General features: G+C 43.8%; 1 protein-coding gene across 1 annotated transcript in view; it reads left to right on the forward strand.

The window, feature by feature from the left end:
• Positions 1-3,366: 3,366 nt before the first annotated feature.
• Positions 3,367-12,319, forward strand: part of SHPRH (SNF2 histone linker PHD RING helicase) — a 107,798-nt gene continuing 98,845 nt past the window's right edge. Inside the window, exon 1 of the mRNA XM_075596539.1 lies at positions 3,367-3,753. The gene's annotated coding sequence lies outside the window, so the exon portion shown is untranslated. The remainder of the gene's footprint in view (positions 3,754-12,319) is intronic.

The following is a 12,319-nucleotide window of genomic DNA, read 5'->3' on the forward strand; positions in this document are numbered from 1 at the left end:
TTGAAGGGTGGGGATAAGCCCTCCGAGTGCTGCCTGGAAGGACAGTATCACTGCGGCAGGCACAGGGGTGCTAGTAACCCAGAGGAACCTAGCCCAGTAGTGCAGGGTAAGGTACATGAGGTTGCTAGTTGCTAATTCAAGTTAGCATAAATGTGTTCCCACCTAAGAGCTGCAGCTGTAATGGCTGCAGCACTTGAACTGAGGGAGCTGCCCTAGTTGATATCACTGTAGCAGCCCCACAAAAACTAGTTATGGCTCAGAGAACAGGTAAACGATAACAGGATTAGCATACCCTATGTGTCTGAGTGCTGTTGCTGCCCACGGATGCAGTATACGAAGCACTCAGTCGGAACACAGGCCCACACCTCTCTGATGAGCGGACGTCACGTGATGGTGACGTCAGACGTACCCTACGTACGTTTCACCGTAACTGGCTTCATCGGGGACGGGTTCCAGGAGCTCCTGTGAAGTTTTTATGCGCGAACGTTGCCATGGCTACTGAACGCTGGAGCTCTATGATTGGTTGTCGGAGGTGGAGACAGAAACTTAGGGTATGATAATCCTGTTATCGCTTACCTGTTCTCTGAGCCATAACTAGTTTTAGTGGGGCTGCTACAGTGATACCAACTAGGGCAGCTCCCTCAGTTCAAGTGCTGCAGCCATTACAGCTGCAGCTCTTAGGTGGGAACACATTTATGCTAACTTGAATTAGCAACTAGCAACCTGTACCTTACCCTGCACTACTGGGCTAGGTTCTTCTGGGTTACTAGCACCCCTGTGCCTGCCGCAGTGATACTGTCCTTCCAGGCAGCACTCGGAGTGCTTATCCCCACCCTTCAACTGGCTAGAATATCACTATACAGGTTTCTCTAGACTACACATTTGTCTACGCAGGATATAATATATAGACAATACCTACACTATATATGTGATACACTAAGTCTAGTAACAGATACTATAATACTGCAATACTAGCACTTCCACGCCACACCTCTTCGGTTCTTTTAATTGTTTTTAATAATGTTTGTGTTCTGTATTTGTGGTTTCCGAACAGTTTCATTTTAAGTTACTTAATAAATATTATGTTTTAATTAGGGTGTTTCTTTTGTGCCACATTATAGGGATTCTTTTCTGTCTCAGTCTACCAGCTGAGCAGAAGACTGATCCAAGTCTCAGCTAACAGCACTGTACCATCTGTGAGGATTCAAATGTCATATGTGTGTGTGTGTGTGTGTGTGTGTGTGTGTGTGTGTGTGTGTGTGTGTGTGTATATATATATATATATATGTTTAAAACGGCATGCATTGGCTTGAGGATTGGCTTGTGTAATACGAGCTTGAGACAAAAGGTGGCACTGAGTGCTCATTTGCATGTCATTTCCCAGAATCCCTTGCTGCAGTGGAAGCGCTGTATGCTGGGTGACAATGGGGAAAGACAGGGTTGCAGACCTGTCTAAGACATGCAAATGAACATACAGTAATATTTACAGTTGCTTTATGCTTTACTGTGGAGGGTTTTTGTCACTTTTTTTACCCACCATAACCTTAATGACAGTGGTGATTACCTAGTCTAGTCTCAAACCTGCTCTAGCCATTAAGACCAGCCTCACACTGATGATACCCATCAAGGTTGAAACATGTATGTGAGTGGGTCTAATGGCTTTGCATCTCATCCCAGCCTCTGTCTAAAAGCTGTGTTTAAAACGGCATGCATTGGCTTGAGGATTGGCTTGTGTAATATGAGCTTGAGACAAAAAGTGGCACTGAGTGCTTATTTGCATGTCATTTCCCAGAATCCCTTGCTGCAGTGGAAGCGCTGTATGCTGGGTGACAATGGGGAAAGACAGGGTTGCAGACCTGTCTAAGACATTCAAATGAACATACAGTAATATTTACAGTTGCTATATATATATATATATATATATATATTTACATTACCACCCAGCAGGGATGCAGAACAGCAATGAGAGACAGCACTCAGAGGTAAGTCAGCAAAATAAAGTATTGAAACAGACACAGATTTTTGTGTCTGTTTCAATACATTATTTTGCTTTGGATTTTTGTGTCTGTTTCAATACATTATTTTGCTGACTTACCTCTGAGTGCTGTCTCTCTTTGCTGTTCTGCTGCCCTGCTGGGTGGTAACGTACTCTTTTCATTATTTATGTGAACACACACACACACACCTTTCTTCCTGATAAAGTCCTCTATTTAAAAAACAAACAAATATGTAATATCTTCCCTAAATCTGCCATAATGGAGCTTATATTCTACATATTTGAGATGTGGGTAACCATTTGACTTTAGTCAAATACAAGTGGTGGCTCTTTAATATAGAGTTTATATTAACGATAAACCACAAGTGGAACAATTATTAAAATAGAACATTGTTCGTTCCCTTTGAAATGAAATATACAATAAAAACCACTTAGAAATACGGATGGGGCATAGCGATTGCAGCCTGTAATCAGTCTTCAAAAAAAGTTAAAGATCTCAAGAACTGAACTCTCTTTGCAGGACATGGCAATGTTACTGTATAAACTGAACTCTCTTTGCAGGACAATGCTACTGTATAAACTGAACTCTCTTTGCAGGACAATGATACTGTATAAACCGAACTCTCTTTGCAGGACAATGTTACTGTATAAACCGAACTCTCTTTGCAGGACAATGCTACTGTATAAACCGAACTCTCTTTGCAGGACAATGCTACTGTATAAACTGAACTCTCTTTGCAGGACAATGCTACTGTATAAACTGAACTCTCTTTGCAGGACAATGCTACTGTATAAACCGAACTCTCTTTGCAGGACAATGCTACTGTATAAACTGAACTCTCTTTGCAGGACAATGCTACTGTATAAACCGAACTCTCTTTGCAGGACAATGATACTGTATAAACCGAACTCTCTTTGCAGGACAATGCTACTGTATAAACTGAACTCTCTTTGCAGGACAATGCTACTGTATAAACTGAACTCTCTTTGCAGGACAATGCTACTGTATAAACCGAACTCTCTTTGCAGGACAATGATACTGTATAAACCGAACTCTCTTTGCAGGACAATGCTACTGTATAAACTGAACTCTCTTTGCAGGACAATGCTACTGTATAAACCGAACTCTCTTTGCAGGACAATGCTACTATATAAACTGAACTCTCTTTGCAGGACAATGCTACTGTATAAACCGAACTCTCTTTGCAGGACAATGCTACTGTATAAACCGAACTCTCTTTGCAGGCAGAAAACTCTGCTGCACAGAACCTGGAACAGTGCCTGCTATAACAAACGTGCCCACATCCAACATGGCCGCTCATTCGTCTCTGACCGAGGCGGAAGCAGTTACGTAACACTATTCCACTTCCCAAGACAAAGATGGCCGCCTAAACACACCGGCAGCCGCAGGAATCCTCGTCTCTCCTAACCTTTAACACTTGTTGTGCCGCGGGATTGCTTCGGACGGACATTTGCACCGATCTCTTCCCAGCAATGCATGTTGCTTTGTGCTAGTGATGGCAATTACAGGCTCGCATTGGCTGCTCTGGAGCTGATGACTAGTTTATTGTTCTTCCTGACTTCTTCCTAGCAGCTGATCCTGTTCAAATCTTGTCCTTTTGTGCTTCTATCTGTATCACAGACTGTAAAATGATGTTGGGGTGATGAGGGGGTCCCTTTGATATTCCAACCTCTGCTCTCCAATAGCCCTGCAACATCACTGAAAGGATCCAGCTGCTGCACCTTTCTTCTGGGAGGTAGGATTGCGAATAACAACTGTTGTTGTTGTTGTTAAAATATTGATCTATTTTATCTGATGTAGAAAATAAATGTCCTCTGTAAAAAAAATAGAAAATAGCATAAAATAAAAAGATAACAATCAGTTTACACATTGCATCCGTTCATTATCTGTGTGTTGACCTTGATTCCCCACGGTCTACACTGGACAGTACTGTATATCACATTTCTTTACATGGTTTTCTAGACAATGCAGGAATGTTGCAAATCTCAAGGCAAGTTTAATTCTAGATTTGCAAAGTGGGCATGAGTGCCTTTTGAATAAAAAAAAAATGTGTAAACAAAATGATATTTACATCTGTAAAATGAAATTTTATTTGTATGCAATTACATTTATTTACATAATAACAGTAGATAATTTTGGGAAAAGATTTATGTCCACCCAGTTGAGTAAGATATTTTTCCAATATCCAGAGAGGTTTTTGTCTGTCTGTATCATACGGGGTGGGAAGAATCCTTCCTGGCTCCACTATTAGCAATCAGATTTCACCCCGATCATGTACTGTAATATTACAGTTAAGAATGTAGTGGCTACATGATGTCATTTAAAGATGACCATTTTGAGTTGAGATGTTTAAGTTTCAGTTGACTTCAGAGTGGAATAATTAGACTGGAACCTCCTTAATGTGGGGACACATTGTTTCGGTAATTATGCAGAACTCTGCATACACTTTCAGTAGCATCTGCAGTATCAGAACATGTTACAGTTTAGAGGACAGATCAAAATTTTTTTTTATTAGATGGGTCCCTTTCATTAAAAGTCAACATAGGTAAGTTAACCTTGATGTTTCGGAGCCTTTTCGCCTAGCTATTTGATTTTTGGAGACACAGCTAAAGTATCAGTACAGTAGTTTGGCCAACTATTTACTGTACCCCCGTGATGATGTCACTAAAATCCGACGGACCGTTTCGCGAGTCAGGAGGTGACTCCTCCTACCCTGATGAAGCTTGGATCTCACGTGAAACGATCCGTTGGATTTTAGCGACGTCATCACGGCGTCGGCAGTGGAACTGCAGCACGGGGAACCAAGACGACACTAACGCGGATATCTGGTTGTATAACGCTGCCTTGGTCATTGATTTACTTACCTATTTACATTGTAGCTATATGTATTACGTGTATTACCACGATATTAGTTACAATGCTCCAGTGACAGTCCAAGGTGCACTAGCATATTCTGTATTGTCATATCTTGCATCTATAGATATTGCTAAGTGCATGCACTGGAGATTATATATAGGATATGATTGTTGCAGCAACTTACCTTTGATCCGATCTTGTGTTGTTGTCAAATAGAGTTGGTAATCTACCAATCTAAGATATATATTCTTTCCAGCTCTATTCTATCTTGTGTCTATACCAACAGGAGGGTGCAATGTCTAGGGATGTAGCAAGAGGTTAAACTATACCTATCTGTTACTGTGTAACCTTGCAAGGATTGCTCCCCCAAGACACATTAGAGAGGAATATATACATAAGGATACATTTCTGACATCTGATTCATGCATCATACATTGTGAGCAAGTGTATCTTTGAGTGTTTATACCTAGAGGGTAATATCCCCTGGATACATTTACTACGCAGGTACAGCAGGGCCCCGCTTCTCGGCGATCCGCTGATACGGCAGCATCGAGAAGGGGGCTGCCATCTTTAATTCCGAGTCTTGCATGCCCAGAATGGGCGGTTGCGCCTGGCGCGCATGCGCATACCGTAGTTTGCGCGCGCAGACCGTAGGCCGCGCATGCGCAGAACGGCAAAAACGCCGTTCTGTGCATGCACAGAACAGAAAATCGCCGGATCCTCTTTCCGCTGATTTTCACAATACGGCGGGCCCCTGGAACGGAACCCGCTGTATTCCCGGGGCCCTGCTGTATATTCTAGTTCCCTGCACTGTGATTAACTGTGGTGAAGGTTCTTTACTCAGTGAGTATTAACCCTGTGTGGGGATTAAGAATATCTTCCCACATATATGAGTACTCCCCATTTTTTAGGCATATTCCACTGCCGTAATTTTAAACTTCGCTTGTATATTACACCCTGTGGTTTTTGTAGATAATTATTAAAGATTTATTATTTTTGTTTTTTCCACTCACTATGACTGGTAGTATAGGATAATATGTATCATGGATCAATGCTATCCTCCATTTGAGTACTACACATGAGTGCAATTTTTGAGGGCTTCTTGTGGTGGAAGGGTTTTCTCCAATCTTTACCTCCTATGTGTATATAGATTCAATATATTCCCTTATGCACCTTGTGACTTTTCATCATAAATATCTAAGTATTAGGTGAGCGGTAGACCTCTCTATATCTATTGTATTGGTTCATGTCATGTTCTAGTTACTGGTTTTCTTATCATTTTGAGAAAACAGATCAAATAATCAGTTTTATAACAACACCGACTGCCCGATGAGAATATCATGCAGCAGAAACAGAATGGCATCCTAATGACTCGAACCCTCCAAAGCCTCTAAATGTAGTGGATATAGTCAGGTGGGCCAAACTCTCAATTATTATTTATTTCTTTATTTTTATTCTAAAATGCCTGCACTGCTTACTTACAATTAATGTAAACGGAGTCTGGAATTATTGGACATTGATATTCATAACTGTTGTCTGTAGTGCAGCTCATGCAACGATAAGTGGAGTCAGCGAGCATTCAATGCTGGTCTCACAATATCAATATTAAAATGAATCTGCCCCAAAATGAGGGTGCAAAGTCGAAAGCTTTTATTCAAGCATAATCAAAGTAAATGCGACACAGATACAGCAGGAGGCGGCCCAAGGCACGACTATGCGCTCTACATGACTTACGTCACTTTGTTAGGGTGATGGTTCCCGTCAGAACATTTTCTCCTTATATACTGTACGCATGATATCTTATTCATCATGATTGAATACTAGTTTTCTATTTTGCATATTCATTTTGGAGCGGATCTGTTGTATTATGCTCCGCGGCACCGCTGACGTTAAGCCTTGCTACATCTGTATGTGGTTTCAGGAAATTAGAAGATGCACTACTCTTAAAGCATGCAATGTGATCTAAGTCCAATCATAAATGGTATATATTCTCATCCCTGTCTGAGTAATTTCCATATCGCTTCCAAATCTTGATATCTGAAATTAGATGAAATAAAACCCAAAACATAATTACGTCACATCCTTTGACTGTTATCTTTTAAAGGAGCAATTCAAGACAGACATTTTTGTTTCCCAAATATTCTTATTTTTTTTGTGTAGCATTGAAGCAGGGAGTTTCCGGAGCTGAACCACATTCATTTCAGCTCAGGAGACCCCCTGCTTCCGGAGATACCTCTGAAGTAGGTGCTGATGACAGCTCCGGCTGAGCAAGCAGGACTTTAAAGTTTAAAGCTCCTGCGTCACATGAGCCAATAGGAAGCCGCACTGATGATGTCACGGCTTCCTATTGGCCCGCAGGAAGCGAAAACTTTCAACAGAGGACATATTGTGAACATTGGCAGCTGAGGAGTGCTGCTACCGGCACTTAATTTGGGGGTAAGTATCTCTGGAAGCAGGGGTTCCCCAGAGCTGAAATGAATGGGGTTAAGCTCCGAAGACGCCCTGCTTCAATGCTACATTTAAAAAAAACATTTGCAAACAAAATCCGATGGCTTTGATTGTCTCTTTAACTTCTGGTGGGCATCCCAGATCTAGCTATTCCTCAACCCTTGCTAACCCATCTCTCTATAACATACTATGACTCCTCAAAGGCGTTAGAGTTGGAGACAATGTAGATTTTACACAAGCAAAAGATTGAGATTCACAAATGTAACTTCTGTAGCTATGCAAATTGTTGTATGTCAAGTGAGGTGTTTTTTTTTTTTTTTTAAATATTATTTTGCACCCTGGAAAATAGAAAAAATAATAAAAATGTAAAACCGGTATTTGGTAAAAGTTAAAAAGAATGTAAATGTCATGGAACAAGTAAGCCCATTTCTGCTCTCTGATCACCCACCCCCCCTTCTTTGCAGCTTCTGCTTGTCAGCTCCTTAAGTTCAGCTGCATGTATTTGTTCCACACACACACACACACAGTGCCTGTGTGATGTATCACTATGTTGCATTTTCTGCCTCTGCTCATGAGGTCTGTGAGTTGCTATAGCAACCTCTGAGATCCTTCTCAGAATGGGGTATTCTGCCCTCCCCCTGCCTTGCTGACAGTTTGTCCCATCTCACTTCTAGTGTGACCCTTGCTCCTCACTTCCTTTTCCACCCAAGAACACAGTGAGTACAGACCTGCCTGCTATTACCCTGGCAAGGCCTTTCTGATTTACCGTAGTCTAACCTCACGCAAACATTCAGATAGAGAAGCACTCACTACTCACACTACACCTACAAGTATCCTTTGTTTTCTCCTTCTGCAACAAAGTTAAGAAAGACAATAAGGACTTGTGATGCTTTGGAAGAGGGAAGACATGAGTTAAAGCTAACTGGAGCTATTCATACTTCACGTGACCCTGGTTCCAGTATAGTAAATAAATTAAAGAAAAATACACACAGATTGACTGCTTCCGACACACACAAGACTTGTGTCTGCTTTTCAGGTCTACAATAGCAGCATGTAGTCCATGTAAAACTGAAATAAAAAGGAACTGCTTTGCGAAATAAAATAAAAAATATAATATGAGGTCTGTTTATGACAGTGGTGCTTAAAACAGTTGTAACCCAACCAATCATGCATGAGCCTCACTACAGGCAACAGTTATGAATATCAATATCCAATAATTCTTGTCTCAACCTGCATTAATTGCTAGTTAGCAGTGCAGCCATTAGGGAATAAAATAAAAAACATAATCATTTAGTATTTGACCCACCTGACTGTATTCATTACATTTAGAGGCTTTTCTTTTTTTTTTTTTTAAATGAAAATAAAAACGAAAGGTCCCCTATCCTTTATTTAAGAACTGGTTAGGTCGATGGCTTCTAAAGGATGTGTCTGGCACTCAAAGAAACCCTCTACTAAGTGCAAAAATGTTAATTGTTTCTTTTCTGATTTCACTTGCAGCTTCTTCAGGTCTTTTTTTTTTTTGCTTTTTGTAATGAAAAACAAAACACAGGACAAATAAAACCTCACAGTTTAGCCTTTACATACACTTTCCCTTTAGTGTTTGATCAGATTGTATCATATAATCTGTCAATTTTAGATTAGACTGCATGAAATAATCCAAAGATTAACAATGAGGACCACAGCAATCAAGTACCTAAATTAAGTCTAGAAGGGGAGCTGAATGTTCTGCTTCTACGCCTGCTGCAAACTCGCCAACTTTTCTTCCCTTCATTATAGACCATTCTGCTTTTAGAATGTCTAATTCGTCTTTAAACCTGTCCCATTCATTTTGATGTTTGAAGTTTTCTTCCTCAAGCCTGTCCTCCTGTGCCTTAAGGCAGCGGTGCGCAAACTGTGGGGCGCGCCCCCTTGGGGGGGCGCACGATTATGTAGCGGGGGCGCGGGCTGCGTGCGGAGAAACCTGGGGGCGGGCAGAGCTGTGCACGGGCGGCCAGAAGCTCCGTGCTGAGGCTGCTTCTGTGTGATGTCTGCCTTGCTGTGGGGGCGGGGCTTCTCACTGCACACAGACAGCCCCTCCTCCTCCTGTCCCAGTTTTCAGCGTACATGGGGGACTGAAGCAGGCTTAAAAGTGAAAGTAAGTATTTGTGTGTTGTGTGTGTAGAGGTGGGAGACATATTGGGGGGAGGGAGAGAGAAAGAGAGCCATGGAGAGGTGGGAGACATATTGGGGGGAGATAAAGAAAGCCATGAAGAGGTGGGAGACATATTGGGGGGAGGGAGAGAGAAAGAGAGCCATGGAGAGGTGGGAGACATATTGGTGGGAGAGAAAGAGAGCCATGGAGAGGTGGGAGACATATTGGGGGGAGATAAAGAGAGCCATGGAGAGGTGGGAGACAGAAAGAGAGCCATGGAGAGGTGGGAGACATATTGGGGGAGATAAAGAAAGCCATGGAGAGGTGGGAGACATATTGGGGGGGGGGGGGAGATAAAGAAAGCCATGGAGAGGTGGGAGACATATTGGGGGGAGGGGGAGAGAGTCATGGAGAGATGGGAGACATATTGGGGGGAGGGAGAGAGAAAGAGAGCCATGGAGAGGTGGGAGACATATTGGGGGGAGATAAAGAAAGCCATGGAGAGGTGGGAGACATATTGGGGGGAGGGAGAGAGAAAGAGAGCCATGGAGAGGTGGGAGACATATTGGGGGGAGATAAAGAAAGCCATGGAGAGGTGGGAGACATATTGGGGGGAGGGAGAGAGAAAGAGAGCCATGGAGAGGTGGGAGACATATTGGTGGGAGAGAAAGAGAGCCATGGAGAGGTGGGAGACATATTGGGGGGAGATAAAGAGAGCCATGGAGAGGTGGGAGACAGAAAGAGAGCCATGGAGAGGTGGGAGACATATTGGGGGGAGATAAAGAAAGCCATGGAGAGGTGGGAGACATATTGGGGGGCGGAGGGGAAAAAAAAGAAAGCCATGGAGAGGTGGGAGACATATTGGGGGGAGGGGGAGAGAGTCATGGAGAGATGGGAGACATATTGGGGGGAGGTGGAGAGAGACATGGAGAGGTGGGAGACATATTGGGGGGAGGGGGAGAGAGACATGGAGAGGTGGGAGAAATATTGGGGGGAGAGATATGGAGAGGTGGGAGACATGTTGGGGGGAGGGGGGAGGGGGAGAGAGACATCGAGAGGTGGGAGACATTGTGGGGAGGGGGATGGAGAGGTGGGAGAGAGACACTGGGGGGAAGGTGAGAGAGAGACACTGGGGAAGGTGAGGGAGAGACACTGGGGGGAGGGAGAGACTCAATGGCTAAACAGTGGGATGAAGGTCAGGCAGAGATGGCAGAATTGAGGGGCTTGGGAGGATGAGTTTTGGGGGGCTGAGGGTTCTTCTTTGGGTCAGAGGGGTCACTTCGGAGTATTGATCAGCAGGGGAGATTCATCAGTACCCCCCTTGAGTTTGGTTATGGGGTTATGGGGGTTATGGGGTTCCCTGATCCCACAGGAATAAATAAATAATACATAAATCTGGTAGGTAGGAGTGGATGACACTGGGGAAAGCAAATGGGAGAGGGAAGGGATGTAGCAAAGAGGTGGATGAATGCCCCCTCAAATGGACTGCCTTTGTGCACCAGAAAAAAACATATTACCAGATGCCAGCAAACAATAAAATAAACAGTGATCCAATACTAGTATACTGCCTGCGCGCACGCCTGCAGCCCACGCGATTTGTGAACTTGGCTGCAGGAGATTGTAGACGCGTGGCGGGGGCGTCACAAAGCTGGTTCGCCCTCATTGGCTGAACCAGCTCACGTGCGCTGACGTCATGTGATTTTGATTACATCAGGCAGGGGGGGCCCGAGAAATTTCATGGATGAAAAGGGGGGCTCGGCATAAAAAGTTTGCTCACCCCTGCCTTAAGGTATCAAAATGCCTCAAAATATGGGATCCAGGTGTAGGAAGCATCATGGGCCTGGCCCCTGACTCTCCTGGGCTGCCAGCTGCACTGTCCTTAAAAGCCTGCCCTGTTTCTGCATCTTAGCAGTGCCTCCATTTGTAGCGCTGTTTCCTCCCCCTCTCTGGGAGATCTTGTCCTGGCTACAGGTCTGTGTGGTGCTTTGTACCTGTTTGGCTCCAGGAGAGATGAGCTTCCGTGATTTTTTGGGGAACAGGACAGGCTTTTGGTGATCCTGAGACTCTCAGTTTGGTGTCATCAGCGCCTCCAGTCGTAGTAGGCTTCAGGGATCCTGAAGACAGTCCCCACCACGACATATCTTTCATACTCCTACCTAATTGACTGTTACTCAGGCAGGAGTATATAAAAAGGATCTTTATTCAGGCTGCCACTGCGGATGTCATTACAGCGTTTGCCTTGTAGTTAGGTATGGATCTCAGATGTCTGGAGGGTTCCGGCCTTCTGATAATGGTGAGGCCTGGAGCTCTGTTAGATCTTGGGCTGGAAACAGCCCCAGGAGGGACAGAGCTGAACTCCTTTCCCTTCCCTGGCTGGGAAGGACTCTTCTCTATAATTTGGAGTGCTTCCTCCCTAATGTAGAAAGGGGAGGGCACAGGATCTGCACCATGATTGGCTGCAACACAGACCCAGTGTTACCTCCTCTCCTGCCACTCAGGGAGGCTGCATGAGGGGGAAGGGGTAAACCCTACAGGGTAGCCCATCACTGTCTGTATCTATTAGAACTTACGTGACAGGAAGGCAGAAAGATAGTCTGGACCAGCCATGGCTATACAGGATTTAGAGGGAGTCCTGCAATTGTGACTTGCTCTTACCACTGTGTCCCAGAATCTTGAACCTTGTTGTTTAGAATGTGTTAAATGACAATGCTGTACCTAGAACGATGTCCCTCCTCACCACATGTATAGCCTTAAAGGCTCCATTAGGTTTATCTGAGAGCTGGTACTGACTATACCATTTTTGGGGTGAATGATCGTTTATTGCAAAAACTTTCCCTTTACTGTCTTTATTTTGATCTTTAAGTGT

This window comes from Ascaphus truei, chromosome 4 (assembly GCF_040206685.1).
Source record: "Ascaphus truei isolate aAscTru1 chromosome 4, aAscTru1.hap1, whole genome shotgun sequence".
NCBI lineage: Eukaryota > Metazoa > Chordata > Amphibia > Anura > Ascaphidae > Ascaphus > Ascaphus truei.